Below are 15,755 nucleotides of genomic sequence, written 5' to 3'. Positions count from 1 at the left end.
CAGGCAAGGCCAATACCCATGAGGTAATTAGTAGCAATCTTCAGCACCCCAAGCATGGTTACTGCTATCTTATTTAAAGAATGGGGATGATATGGTGGCATACAGTCCCCATCATTATTTTCACTTATTCATAATGCATATGAATATATTCAAAAATGATTGCATATGTGTGATGTTTCCATATAAAGAACTCCAAGATAACTTGATGTATAACATCTGCTGCGGGGGAAGTCCTACAAAAAGTGGTGCAGTGCTGAATCACTGTTCAACCCCAGTTTCACCGTTCTGCAGCGACTTATCCACCTTGCTTCCTCTTTCCTGATGCATAGTTCCCAGTCTCCCCCTCTCACACTAGGTTCTATTTTTTGGAGACCATGAAACTTGAAATTTTTCTGTCTCTCATGACACGTTTTTATATGAACAAAAATGGGCGATTTGATATCTTCATTGATAATGGCCCTTCTGTGTTCCTGCATGCGAATCTTGAGGGCTCTTTTCGTGCTCCCTATATATATTTTTTCGCATGCACAGATAATAGCATATACAACTCCCGTGCTATTGCAGTTGATGAACTGTTTAATCTGATATGTTCTGTTACTGCTATATTGAAATTCCTTGGTCCTGTTGAGACCCCAAGGACACATATTACAACCCCCGCATGTGAAAAACCCATTTGGAGTGACAGGCATCCAGTTTGGTCTGCCTTGTTTGGTAGGTTCAACATAGTTTCTTGTGATTAAATTCCTGATGGTCGGACTACGTCTGTATACTATTTTTGGTGTAGGTCCAATTTGTCCCAGAAGGCCCGGTACACCCATCAATAGGTGCCAATTCTTTTTAAGAATCCTGAAAATATTATGTTTATCAGTGTTGTATGTTGTTACAAATGCCACTGGCCTCCTTAGCTCTTTCTTTTTTCTTATTTTGGGTATTAGTGTAGTTTGTCTGTTGATCTGACTTACTTTTTTGCAAGCGGTATCCAATTGCTCCTTAGAATAACCTCGACTTTTAAGCCTGTTCTTGAGCTTGTCAATTTCTGATTGAGTATTCAGAAATGCTCGTGGCCATGAGCTCTCTCATTCTCAACAATAAATTTTTTCTGTTTCAGAATGAATGGTTCCATCAGATCAGGGGCACGGCGATGGGATCCAGGTTTGCTCCCTCTTATGCCAACCTTTTTATGGGGTGGTACGAGAGGGAGCATGCCTGGAGCCGAAGAGCCGCTAATTGGACCGATCATATACTTTTCTGGGGTTGTTTTATAGACAACATTTTAATCCTTTGGAGGGGGACTGAGAACCAGATGAATGAATATTTAGCTTACTTGAACAATAATGTGTTTAATGTGACACTGACCATGAATTTCCAACATGAGAGGATAGAGTACCTAGACGTGGAACTCTTTGTTGTGGGAGATTCGATTTAAAGTAAATTGTATAGGAAAGAAACAGCAACGAACTCCATTCTGAGGGCTGACAGCTCACATCCAGCATCAGTTATCAAGGGGATACCATTTGGTGAAATGGTTAGACTCAGGAGAAATTGCAGTGATGATGGAGATTTTAAAACAGAAATTGACAAGCTCAAGAACAGGCTTAAAAGTCGAGGTTATTCTAAGGAGCAATTGGATACCGCTTGCAAAAAAGTAAGTCAGATCAACAGACAAACGGGAGTTGTATATGCTATTATCTGTGCATGCGAAAAAATATATATAGGGAGCACGAAAAGAGCCCTCAAGATTCGCATGCAGGAACACAGAAGAGCCATTATCAATGAAGATATCAAATCGCCCATTTTTGTTCATATAAAAACGTGTCATGAGAGACAGAAAAATTTCAAGTTTCATGGTCTCCAAAAAATAGAACCTGGTGTGAGAGGGGGAGACTGGGAACTATGCATCAGGAAAGAGGAAGCAAGGTGGATAAGTCGCTGCAGAACGGTGAAACTGGGGTTGAACAGTGATTCAGAACTGCACCACTTTTTGTAGGACTTCCCCCGCAGCAGATGTTATACATCAAGTTATCTTGGAGTTCTTTATATGGAGACATCACACATATGCAATCATTTTTGAATATATTCATATGCATTATGAATAAGTGAAAATAATGATGGGGACTGTATGCCACCATATCATCCCCATTCTTTAAATAAGATAGCTGTAACCATGCTTGGGGTGCTGAAGATTGTTACTAATTACCTCATGGGTATTGGCCTTGCCTATAGAGGAACATAGATATATTTAAACCATAATGAGAACCTAGAATTTGGATGGTTTTGCCATAATTTGGCATGAGCCTTGTGGGGCCGTCTTCTTTTTATGGCCATTTGCGCACTGTAATTTGGAACATTGGCTTGATATTTATCGATTAATGCCACCGTTCTATAATGAACTCAATACTTCTAATATTTAAACCAAACGGAATCAGGTTTGGAAATTGACTTTGCTTATGCAGCACTCACTACCCGTTTAGACCAGGCTGATTCCCGTCATAGTATTATTTGAGAAAGGAAAGTGAGCGCATTGTAAAAATCATTCTGTAACGGGAACGCGGGGATCAGGCGTTTTTGATTGGCTCACAACATTAAGACTAGTAAGCCTATCACCTTCAAGTTGCAACCGGAAATACTCTGCCGGTTTCCGCTGGGAAAAATGCGCCGACCCGGCTTTCATGATTGGCCAAATATAATCGGACTCACGAGCCTATCACTCAATACAATTTTGTAACCGGATATTTTTCTGCAGTTTCCGGTACAGGCAAAGTTTTCACGGAAGTGATAGCATGCGGACCTTTGAGGAAACGTGTTCCTTTCAATTAAGAGGAGCCTTTTTTCGCGCGTATTTCACAGACTCTTATTGGTCAATAACGGGCTTAAATTCAGTTAGCCCGGTGCAACATATTGTCGACTGTTTATCAGGAGAGTCGGCAGAGCGGACGGATGCGAGTGAAGCTGACCATTTTCAGATCGAGGTAGGCACATATTAGAACTGTCTGGGATTAGAAATATAGGAATTAAAAAGACTTTTTGGTTTTATACAATAGTCCAGAGCACTTTATAGTTAGAGGTGTTTTTTACTTTTCCCTTTTTTTAGAATTACTTAAATTGAAACTTCACTTGGAAATAAGGACGGTCACGTGACTGAAAGGAGACTGAATCAACAACAGTGGTTTATGTCTAAATGGTAGGAGTTGCGTGTTTTTGTGCCCTGAAACCAATTGGGTATTTTTTCTTAATAGACATTATAGCTATATTGGGGCTATATGAACTTTCTACTTTTCTGGACACAATATAATTATGAGGCAGACATATATATTTCCCTCTTTCTTTATTTAGAACATTGAACTTAAGAAAGCACTAGCGATTAATGCCAAGGACTCACAGTTTCGCATCCACTGGGCAAATTGAGCCCTTTTGGAGGATTCTCTGTTTCTATAATTTAGGTGAGCATTGTTACTTATTTTAGTAAATCAGGAGTGCATGTGTGTGTCAAATCTAGTATGAGAGCAAATTGGGGTAAAACCAAGGCAATTTAGACGTATGATATGTTAAAAAAGTTATAATTTCACCGCTTATTAATAGGAGTTCTGTCACATATTCTCATAGGAATGTGGTATTGCCGATTAGTGTGTTATATAGGCAGGTTTTCCCAATAATCTGTTTAGATTGTTAAATAGGCAGCATGAAGAAAACTTCATTATAATGACCCATGAAATCTAGTTATTTGTATTTGAAATCAAGAATATAATACTTGTAGTAATTTATAGTCAAAGATTTTCTTTTTTTGTTTTTTTACAGCCCTGATGATGTCCCAGTGAGGACGAAACGCGTAGGCTGTTTGTGAAAGACTGAATGGAAATACATGTGCCATCATAATTGTGAAAAATTTTGATTTCGGAAAAACTGAAGCAAAGAGAAAAAATAAATAAAAAAAAGAAGAAGCTAAACCTGCTATCAAGAGTTTCTTTGAATATGAACTGTTGTCGACACATGACGTTGGATAATATGTTGTTCTAAAAAATTGAGATACTCCTTGGACTTGTGTTGGTATTATTGTTATAGTGGTCCAGGCGGTGGACTACTCCAAGTTGAGTGTCTAAATAAGTTTGATTAAGTAGACACACTAGAAGTTTTGATCTCGCTTAGTGCTCCAAATAGGTGACTCTACAGCATGGTGTTGTGTTGTTATATTAAATTGAAGGGCGCCTATTGCACTTGAGATTGTGAAATATGATGGAAGATGACAGGGAGAAGTGGGCCGCTGAGGTATTTCAGAATAAAGAGAGTGAGGATCAATCAACCGCCAATAAGCCAGCGGCAAAAGTTGGTTTGAAAAATTTATTTTTAAAGTTAGAAAAATTGAGAAAGACAGAACTCTCAAAATGGTGGGACGGGATGACATTAAAGAATTACTTGGATCAAAGACGTATCCCAAGGGGATTAATAATTTTAATCTTCCCACCTTTTGATGACTTAGACCCAGATTTGTTAAAAGATTGGGAGGAGAATCTCTATGCCTCTTCCTTCACCATGATGAACATTTCAGTTAAAAATTCAGAACGTAAAGTAGAGAAACTGAGACTACAAATTGCAGAGGTTGAAAAGGAAATAGCGGACATGAATCTGAAAGAAATAACTGAAAAGAATTATGTTATTTTAAAGGAGGTGATTAATCGCCACCAGATGCAAATTAAGGATAAAAAATTGAACAAAATAAAAAGGGATGAACGTGATTACAAACAAGGGCAAATTTTTACATTTGCCAAGGGTTTTGATGACCTCAGTAAGCCGCAAGAGAAAAAAATGCGTAGTGATGATACTATCTCAGTTGCAAGCTCAATCAGTTCATCACCACCCCCTTTTCTGAATCGTTTTTGGCCACTATAGGTGTGGCAGGGTATACTCAGACATGAGTCCCTTTCTCACTGCTCCATCAGGATTCAAGCAAGCCGGGCCGAAGAGGCTGAAATGCCAGAAACCGGTCCCCGGTAGCTTGTCTCCTTTCTGGTGAAGAATTGGCTTGGTAGTTTGGTCTGCCCTGTTCCCATGATGCACTGGGCCAGGGACAGACTAATTTGCATATAGCCAGGTTCTGAGCTGGGATGGGGCAGTGAGATAAATAACGGTGATGGATCAAGCCCTGATCTTTGGACTGGGTAAGAGTGGTCTGCTTAATTCAGACACTCTGTTCATCACCACCCCCTTTTCTGAATCGTTTTTGGCCACTATAGGTGTGGCAGGGTATACTCAGACATGAGTCCCTTTCTCACTGCTCCATCAGGATTCAAGCAAGCCGGGCCGAAGAGGCTGAAATGCCAGAAACCGGTCCCCGGTAGCTTGTCTCCTTTCTGGTGAAGAATTGGCTTGGTAGTTTGGTCTGCCCTGTTCCCATGATGCACTGGGCCAGGGACAGACTAATTTGCATATAGCCAGGTTCTGAGCTGGGATGGGGCAGTGAGATAAATAACGGTGATGGATCAAGCCCTGATCTTTGGACTGGGTAAGAGTGGTCTGCTTAATTCAGACACTCTGTTCATCACCACCCCCTTTTCTGAATCGTTTTTGGCCACTATAGGTGTGGCAGGGTATACTCAGACATGAGTCCCTTTCTCACTGCTCCATCAGGATTCAAGCAAGCCGGGCCGAAGAGGCTGAAATGCCAGAAACCGGTCCCCGGTAGCTTGTCTCCTTTCTGGTGAAGAATTGGCTTGGTAGTTTGGTCTGCCCTGTTCCCATGATGCACTGGGCCAGGGACAGACTAATTTGCATATAGCCAGGTTCTGAGCTGGGATGGGGCAGTGAGATAAATAACGGTGATGGATCAAGCCCTGATATTTGGACTGGGTAAGAGTGGTCTGCTTAATTCAGACACTCTGTTCATCACCACCCCCTTTTCTGAATCGTTTTTGGCCACTATAGGTGTGGCAGGGTATACTCAGACATGAGTCCCTTTCTCACTGCTCCATCAGGATTCAAGCAAGCCGGGCCGAAGAGGCTGAAATGCCAGAAACCGGTCCCCGGTAGCTTGTCTCCTTTCTGGTGAAGAATTGGCTTGGTAGTTTGGTCTGCCCTGTTCCCATGATGCACTGGGCCAGGGACAGACTAATTTGCATATAGCCAGGTTCTGAGCTGGGATGGGGCAGTGAGATAAATAACGGTGATGGATCAAGCCCTGATCTTTGGACTGGGTAAGAGTGGTCTGCTTAATTCAGACACTCTGTTCATCACCACCCCCTTTTCTGAATCGTTTTTGGCCACTATAGGTGTGGCAGGGTATACTCAGACATGAGTCCCTTTCTCACTGCTCCATCAGGATTCAAGCAAGCCGGGCCGAAGAGGCTGAAATGCCAGAAACCGGTCCCCGGTAGCTTGTCTCCTTTCTGGTGAAGAATTGGCTTGGTAGTTTGGTCTGCCCTGTTCCCATGATGCACTGGGCCAGGGACAGACTAATTTGCATATAGCCAGGTTCTGAGCTGGGATGGGGCAGTGAGATAAATAACGGTGATGGATCAAGCCCTGATCTTTGGACTGGGTAAGAGTGGTCTGCTTAATTCAGACACTCTGTTCATCACCACCCCCTTTTCTGAATCGTTTTTGGCCACTATAGGTGTGGCAGGGTATACTCAGACATGAGTCCCTTTCTCACTGCTCCATCAGGATTCAAGCAAGCCGGGCCGAAGAGGCTGAAATGCCAGAAACCGGTCCCCGGTAGCTTGTCTCCTTTCTGGTGAAGAATTGGCTTGGTAGTTTGGTCTGCCCTGTTCCCATGATGCACTGGGCCAGGGACAGACTAATTTGCATATAGCCAGGTTCTGAGCTGGGATGGGGCAGTGAGATAAATAACGGTGATGGATCAAGCCCTGATCTTTGGACTGGGTAAGAGTGGTCTGCTTAATTCAGACACTCTGTTCATCACCACCCCCTTTTCTGAATCGTTTTTGGCCACTATAGGTGTGGCAGGGTATACTCAGACATGAGTCCCTTTCTCACTGCTCCATCAGGATTCAAGCAAGCCGGGCCGAAGAGGCTGAAATGCCAGAAACCGGTCCCCGGTAGCTTGTCTCCTTTCTGGTGAAGAATTGGCTTGGTAGTTTGGTCTGCCCTGTTCCCATGATGCACTGGGCCAGGGACAGACTAATTTGCATATAGCCAGGTTCTGAGCTGGGATGGGGCAGTGAGATAAATAACGGTGATGGATCAAGCCCTGATCTTTGGACTGGGTAAGAGTGGTCTGCTTAATTCAGACACTCTGTTCATCACCACCCCCTTTTCTGAATCGTTTTTGGCCACTATAGGTGTGGCAGGGTATACTCAGACATGAGTCCCTTTCTCACTGCTCCATCAGGATTCAAGCAAGCCGGGCCGAAGAGGCTGAAATGCCAGAAACCGGTCCCCGGTAGCTTGTCTCCTTTCTGGTGAAGAATTGGCTTGGTAGTTTGGTCTGCCCTGTTCCCATGATGCACTGGGCCAGGGACAGACTAATTTGCATATAGCCAGGTTCTGAGCTGGGATGGGGCAGTGAGATAAATAACGGTGATGGATCAAGCCCTGATCTTTGGACTGGGTAAGAGTGGTCTGCTTAATTCAGACACTCTGTTCATCACCACCCCCTTTTCTGAATCGTTTTTGGCCACTATAGGTGTGGCAGGGTATACTCAGACATGAGTCCCTTTCTCACTGCTCCATCAGGATTCAAGCAAGCCGGGCCGAAGAGGCTGAAATGCCAGAAACCGGTCCCCGGTAGCTTGTCTCCTTTCTGGTGAAGAATTGGCTTGGTAGTTTGGTCTGCCCTGTTCCCATGATGCACTGGGCCAGGGACAGACTAATTTGCATATAGCCAGGTTCTGAGCTGGGATGGGGCAGTGAGATAAATAACGGTGATGGATCAAGCCCTGATCTTTGGACTGGGTAAGAGTGGTCTGCTTAATTCAGACACTCTGTTCATCACCACCCCCTTTTCTGAATCGTTTTTGGCCACTATAGGTGTGGCAGGGTATACTCAGACATGAGTCCCTTTCTCACTGCTCCATCAGGATTCAAGCAAGCCGGGCCGAAGAGGCTGAAATGCCAGAAACCGGTCCCCGGTAGCTTGTCTCCTTTCTGGTGAAGAATTGGCTTGGTAGTTTGGTCTGCCCTGTTCCCATGATGCACTGGGCCAGGGACAGACTAATTTGCATATAGCCAGGTTCTGAGCTGGGATGGGGCAGTGAGATAAATAACGGTGATGGATCAAGCCCTGATCTTTGGACTGGGTAAGAGTGGTCTGCTTAATTCAGACACTCTGTTCATCACCACCCCCTTTTCTGAATCGTTTTTGGCCACTATAGGTGTGGCAGGGTATACTCAGACATGAGTCCCTTTCTCACTGCTCCATCAGGATTCAAGCAAGCCGGGCCGAAGAGGCTGAAATGCCAGAAACCGGTCCCCGGTAGCTTGTCTCCTTTCTGGTGAAGAATTGGCTTGGTAGTTTGGTCTGCCCTGTTCCCATGATGCACTGGGCCAGGGACAGACTAATTTGCATATAGCCAGGTTCTGAGCTGGGATGGGGCAGTGAGATAAATAACGGTGATGGATCAAGCCCTGATCTTTGGACTGGGTAAGAGTGGTCTGCTTAATTCAGACACTCTGTTCATCACCACCCCCTTTTCTGAATCGTTTTTGGCCACTATAGGTGTGGCAGGGTATACTCAGACATGAGTCCCTTTCTCACTGCTCCATCAGGATTCAAGCAAGCCGGGCCGAAGAGGCTGAAATGCCAGAAACCGGTCCCCGGTAGCTTGTCTCCTTTCTGGTGAAGAATTGGCTTGGTAGTTTGGTCTGCCCTGTTCCCATGATGCACTGGGCCAGGGACAGACTAATTTGCATATAGCCAGGTTCTGAGCTGGGATGGGGCAGTGAGATAAATAACGGTGATGGATCAAGCCCTGATCTTTGGACTGGGTAAGAGTGGTCTGCTTAATTCAGACACTCTGTTCATCACCACCCCCTTTTCTGAATCGTTTTTGGCCACTATAGGTGTGGCAGGGTATACTCAGACATGAGTCCCTTTCTCACTGCTCCATCAGGATTCAAGCAAGCCGGGCCGAAGAGGCTGAAATGCCAGAAACCGGTCCCCGGTAGCTTGTCTCCTTTCTGGTGAAGAATTGGCTTGGTAGTTTGGTCTGCCCTGTTCCCATGATGCACTGGGCCAGGGACAGACTAATTTGCATATAGCCAGGTTCTGAGCTGGGATGGGGCAGTGAGATAAATAACGGTGATGGATCAAGCCCTGATCTTTGGACTGGGTAAGAGTGGTCTGCTTAATTCAGACACTCTGTTCATCACCACCCCCTTTTCTGAATCGTTTTTGGCCACTATAGGTGTGGCAGGGTATACTCAGACATGAGTCCCTTTCTCACTGCTCCATCAGGATTCAAGCAAGCCGGGCCGAAGAGGCTGAAATGCCAGAAACCGGTCCCCGGTAGCTTGTCTCCTTTCTGGTGAAGAATTGGCTTGGTAGTTTGGTCTGCCCTGTTCCCATGATGCACTGGGCCAGGGACAGACTAATTTGCATATAGCCAGGTTCTGAGCTGGGATGGGGCAGTGAGATAAATAACGGTGATGGATCAAGCCCTGATCTTTGGACTGGGTAAGAGTGGTCTGCTTAATTCAGACACTCTGTTCATCACCACCCCCTTTTCTGAATCGTTTTTGGCCACTATAGGTGTGGCAGGGTATACTCAGACATGAGTCCCTTTCTCACTGCTCCATCAGGATTCAAGCAAGCCGGGCCGAAGAGGCTGAAATGCCAGAAACCGGTCCCCGGTAGCTTGTCTCCTTTCTGGTGAAGAATTGGCTTGGTAGTTTGGTCTGCCCTGTTCCCATGATGCACTGGGCCAGGGACAGACTAATTTGCATATAGCCAGGTTCTGAGCTGGGATGGGGCAGTGAGATAAATAACGGTGATGGATCAAGCCCTGATCTTTGGACTGGGTAAGAGTGGTCTGCTTAATTCAGACACTCTGTTCATCACCACCCCCTTTTCTGAATCGTTTTTGGCCACTATAGGTGTGGCAGGGTATACTCAGACATGAGTCCCTTTCTCACTGCTCCATCAGGATTCAAGCAAGCCGGGCCGAAGAGGCTGAAATGCCAGAAACCGGTCCCCGGTAGCTTGTTTCCTTTCTGGTGAAGAATTGGCTTGGTAGTTTGGTCTGCCCTGTTCCCATGATGCACTGGGCCAGGGACAGACTAATTTGCATATAGCCAGGTTCTGAGCTGGGATGGGGCAGTGAGATAAATAACGGTGATGGATCAAGCCCTGATCTTTGGACTGGGTAAGAGTGGTCTGCTTAATTCAGACACTCTGTTCATCACCACCCCCTTTTCTGAATCAATCAATGCAAGTAGCTCGAGTAGCTCCTCTACTGAGGAAGTAGGAGCAACGGGAGGAAATATAGCAGCAGCTGCCTGTTCATCTTCTTTTTTAGACGAGTTAGACAAGATAAAGAAAGGAAAGAGGAAGTTCTCTCCGGTACTACAGGGGGGAGGAGGAAGCACAGGAGGTACCAGAACGGGTACCAGGAGCCAAGACATACTGAAGAAATAGATCATATTTTGACTGAGGAAATATCGGGTCTAGAATTAGAAGTGATTAATCTTTCACACACAGAGTTAACTAATGAAGAAACTATGGTATTGAAAAAGGGTCTTTCTTTCTGTCCTCAGAAATATTGTGATTTCACAGAAATTGAAATAGATTTGTTTAAGTTTTCTCGTTTGTTTAAATTGAAGAGTTTTTTTTCTATGTGTAACAAGAATGTTGACTCTGAAACTGCCATTAAAGAATCAGATATGACAATTGAACATCTACGTGAAGTACAATTAATAATGTCAATTACAGAAGGGGAAGAATTAAGTATAAATGATGTGGCCAATTTACTGGGAGTGGAAACTAATTACAATCTAACAAGTGGTTTACGGTTGGCATCAAAGTTCACCCCACAGGGGAGTCAATTTGCCGCTATTGACATATTCACACAAAAAACCATAGATGATTTACACCATTGGCAGGACAGGGATAGGAGACCATTTAAGACTTTGGGTAAAGCGCCTGACAATTTAAATATGGAAGAGCGTATGGCCATTAGGAATTTGAAGAATGATGAAACTATTGTAATAAGGGAGGCAGACAAAGGTGGGAATATAGTGGTTTTGGATAAAACTAAGTATTGTGAGGAAATTGCTCTACAACTATCAGACCAAACTTGTTACCGTAAATTAACCCAGAATCCAGTGCCAGAAGCTGGTCAAAGAATAACTGAACGTCTCTTTTCTTAGAAAGAAGCTGGTCTATTAAATGAGGCAGAATTTAAATATTTACGAACTTTGAATCCCACTTACCCTTTTATTTACACCTTACCTAAAATACACAAGTCAAGAACAGACCCACCGGGGAGACCTATTGTATCCAGTATAGGTAGCATGACAGAACATTTGTCTGAATTTGTGGACGGGTTTCTGAAACCACTAGTCCTGAATTTACCCTCCCACGTCAGGGACACTATGGACATACTTAACAAGTTGGAAAATGTTGTGTGGGAAGATGGAATAAGCTTCGTAACCCTTGACGTGGTTGGGCTATATACATGTATTAATCACGAAACAGGGGAAGCGGGGTTGAAACATTTTTTAGCAAAGAGAAGTGCAAGTCTGATTGAGCATTCAGAAATGCTCGTGGCCATGAGCTCTCTCATTCTCAACAATAACTTTTTTCTGTTTCAGAATGAATGGTTCCATCAGATCAGGGGCACGGCGATGGGATCCAGGTTTGCTCCCTCTTATGCCAACCTTTTTATGGGGTGGTACGAGAGGGAGCATGCCTGGAGCCGAAGAGCCGCTAATTGGACCGATCATATACTTTTCTGGGGTCGTTTTATAGACGACATTTTAATCCTTTGGAGGGGGACTGAGAACCAGATGAATGAATATTTAGCTTACTTGAACAATAATGTGTTTAATGTGACACTGACCATGAATTTCCAACATGAGAGGATAGAGTACCTAGACGTGGAACTCTTTGTTGTGGGAGATTCGATTAAAAGTAAATTGTATAGGAAAGAGACAGCAACAAACTCCATTCTGAGGGCTGACAGCTCACATCCAGCATCAGTTATCAAGGGGATACCATTTGGTGAAATGGTTAGACTCAGGAGAAATTGCAGTGATGATGGAGATTTTAAAACAGAAATTGACAAGCTCAAGAACAGGCTTAAAAGTCGAGGTTATTCTAAGGAGCAATTGGATACCGCTTGCAAAAAAGTAAGTCAGATCAACAGACAAACTACACTAATACCCAAAATAAGAAAAAAGAAAGAGCTAAGGAGGCCAGTAGCATTTGTAACAACATACAACACTGATAAACATAATATTTTCAGAATTCTTAAAAAGAATTGGCACCTATTGATGGGTGTACCGGGCCTTCTGGGACAAATTGGACCTACACCAAAAATAGTATACAGACGTAGTCCGACCATCAGGAATTTAATCACAAGAAACTATGTTGAACCTACCAAACAAGGCAGACCAAACTGGATGCCTGTCACTCCAAATGGGTTTTTCACATGCGGGGGTTGTAATATGTGTCCTTGGGGTCTCAACAGGACCAAGGAATTTCAATATAACATTAACAGAACATATCAGATTAAACAGTTCATCAACTGCAATAGCACAGGAGTTATATATGCTATTATCTGTGCATGCGAAAAAATATATATAGGGAGCACGAAAAGAGCCCTCAAGATTCGCATGCAGGAACACAGAAGGGCCATTATCAATGAAGATATCAAATCGCCCATTTTTGTTCATATAAAAACGTGTCATGAGAGACAGAAAAATTTCAAGTTTCATGGTCTCCAAAAAATAGAACCTAGTGTGAGAGGGGGAGACTGGGAACTATGCATCAGGAAAGAGGAAGCAAGGTGGATAAGTCGCTGCAGAACGGTGAAACTGGGGTTGAACAGTGATTCAGCACTGCACCACTTTTTGTAGGACTTCCCCCGCAGCAGATGTTATACATCAAGTTATCTTGGAGTTCTTTATATGGAAACATCACACATATGCAATCATTTTTGAATATATTCATATGCATTATGAATTAGTGAAAATAATGATGGGGACTATATGCCACCATATCATCCCCATTCTTTAAATAAGATAGCAGTAACCATGCTTGGGGTGCTGAAGATTGTTACTAATTACCTCATGGGTATTGGCCTTGCCTGTAGAGGAACATAGATATATTTAAACCAGACTGAGAACCTAGAATTTGGATGGTTTTGCCATAATTTGGCATGAGCCTTGTGGGGCCGTCTTCTTTTTATGGCCATTTGCGCACTGCAATTTGGAACATTGGCTTGATATTTATCGATTAATGCCACCGTTCTATAATGAACTCAATACTTCTAATATTTAAACCAAACGGAATCAGGTTTGGAAATTGACTTTGCTTATGCAGCATTCACTACCCGTTTAGACCAGGCTGATTCCCGTCATAGTATTATTTGAGAAAGGAAAGTGAGCGCATTGTAAAAATCATTCTGTAACGGGAACGCGGGGATCAGGCGTTTTTGATTGGCTCACAACATTAAGACTAGTAAGCCTATCACCTTCAAGTTGCAACCGGAAATACTCTGCCGGTTTCCGCTGGGAAAAATGCGCCGACCCGGCTTTCATGATTGGCCAAATATAATCGGACTCACGAGCCTATCACTCAATACAATTTTGTAACCGGATATTTTTCTGCAGTTTCCGGTACAGGCAAAGTTTTCACGGAAGTGATAGCATGCGGACCTTTGAGGAAACGTGTTCCTTTCAATTAAGAGGAGCCTTTTTTCGCGCGAATTTCACAGACTCTTATTGGTCAATAACGGGCTTATATTCAGTTAGCCCGGTGCAACATATTGTCGACTGTTTATCAGGAGAGTCGGCAGAGCGGATGCATGCGAGTGAAGCTGACCATTTTCAGACCGAGGTAGGCACATATTAGAACTGTCTGGGATTAGAAATATAGGAATTAAAAAGACTTTTTGGTTTTATACAATAGTGCAGAGCACTTTATAGTTAGAGGTGTGTTTTACTTTTCCCTTTTTTTAGAATTACTTAAATTGAAACTTCACTTGGAAATAAGGACGATCACGTGACTGAAAGGAGACTGAATCAACAACAGTGGTTTATGTCTAAATGGTAGGAGTTGCGTGTTTTTGTGCCCTGAAACCAATTGGGTATTTTTTCTTAATAGACATTATAGCTATATTGGGGCTATATGAACTTTCTACTTTTCGGGACACTATATAATTATGAGGCAGACATATATATTTCCCTCTTTCTTTATTTAGAACATTGAACTTAAGAAAGCACTAGCGATTAATGCCAAGGACTCACAGTTTCGCATCCACTGGGCAAATTGAGCCCTTTTGGAGGATTCTCTGTTTCTATAATTTAGGTGAGCATTGTTACTTATTTTAGTAAATCAGGAGTGCATGTGTGTGTCAAATCTAGGATGAGAGCAAATTGGGGTAAAACCAAGGCAATTTAGACGTATGATATGTTAAAAAAGTTATAATTTCACCGCTTATTAATAGGAGTTCTGTCACATATTGTCATAGGAATGTGGTATTGCCGATTAGTGTGTTATATAGGCAGGTTTTCCCAATAATCTGTTTAGATTGTTAAATAGGCAGCATGAAGAAAACTTCATTATAATGACCCATGAAATCTAGTTATTTGTATTTGAAATCAAGAATATAATACTTGTAGTAATTTATAGTCATAGATTTTCTTTTTTTGTTTTTTTACAGCCCTGATGATGTCCCAGTGAGGACGCAACGCGTAGGCTGTTTGTGAAATACTGTATGGAAATACATGTGCCATCATAATTGTGAAAAATTTTGATTTCGGAAAAACTGAAGCAAAGAGAAAAAATAAATAAAAAAAGAAGAAGCTAAACCTGCTATCAAGAGTTTCTTTGAATATGAACTGTTGTCGACACATGACGTTGGATAATATGTTGTTCTAAAAATTTGAGATACTCCTTGGACTTGTGTTGGTATTATTGTTATAGTGGTCCAGGCGGTGGACTACTCCAAGTTGAGTGTCTAAATAAGTTTGATTAAGTAGACACACTAGAAGTTTTGATCTCGCTTAGTGCTCCAAATAGGTGACTCTACCGCATGGTGTTGTGTTGTTATATCCAATTTTCTTTACATGAGGTGAATCCAGCAATATCTATGAGCAAGGGAAGAAAGGCACCAGGGCCAGACGGGGTCCCCGTTGATCTGTTTAAGTCTAACCTGAACCTATGGGGTCCACTTGTAACCCAGGTTATTAACGCCAGCGATTCGGCCCCCTTCCCCTCAACTTGGGCTGAGTCAACAATACTGATTTTTTTTAAAAAGGGGAACCCGCCAGGATCCCGGATGTTATAGGCCCATCTCACATTTGGATAACATTACAAAGGTAGTGGGGCGTGTAGTCTTAGAAAGTTTGCATGTGTGGGCAGAAGACAATAAAGTCCTCTCTGACCTCCAATATGGCTTCCGTGAAGTGTTAGGGACCGTAGAGCAGATTCAGAGTTTGCTAATTCTTGTAGGAAAATATACAAGGGCAAAAAAAGGGAGATTGTTTTTAGCCTCTGTGGACCTCACCGCAGCTTTTGATTCAGTAATACATGCGAAGATGTGGGAGATCCTCGAGGAAATGGGGGTGGACCCGCAAATCAT

The sequence above is a fragment of the Lissotriton helveticus genome, chromosome 7 (genome assembly GCF_964261635.1).
Source record: "Lissotriton helveticus chromosome 7, aLisHel1.1, whole genome shotgun sequence".
NCBI lineage: Eukaryota > Metazoa > Chordata > Amphibia > Caudata > Salamandridae > Lissotriton > Lissotriton helveticus.
Note: the sequence above shows the minus strand (reverse complement) of the source record.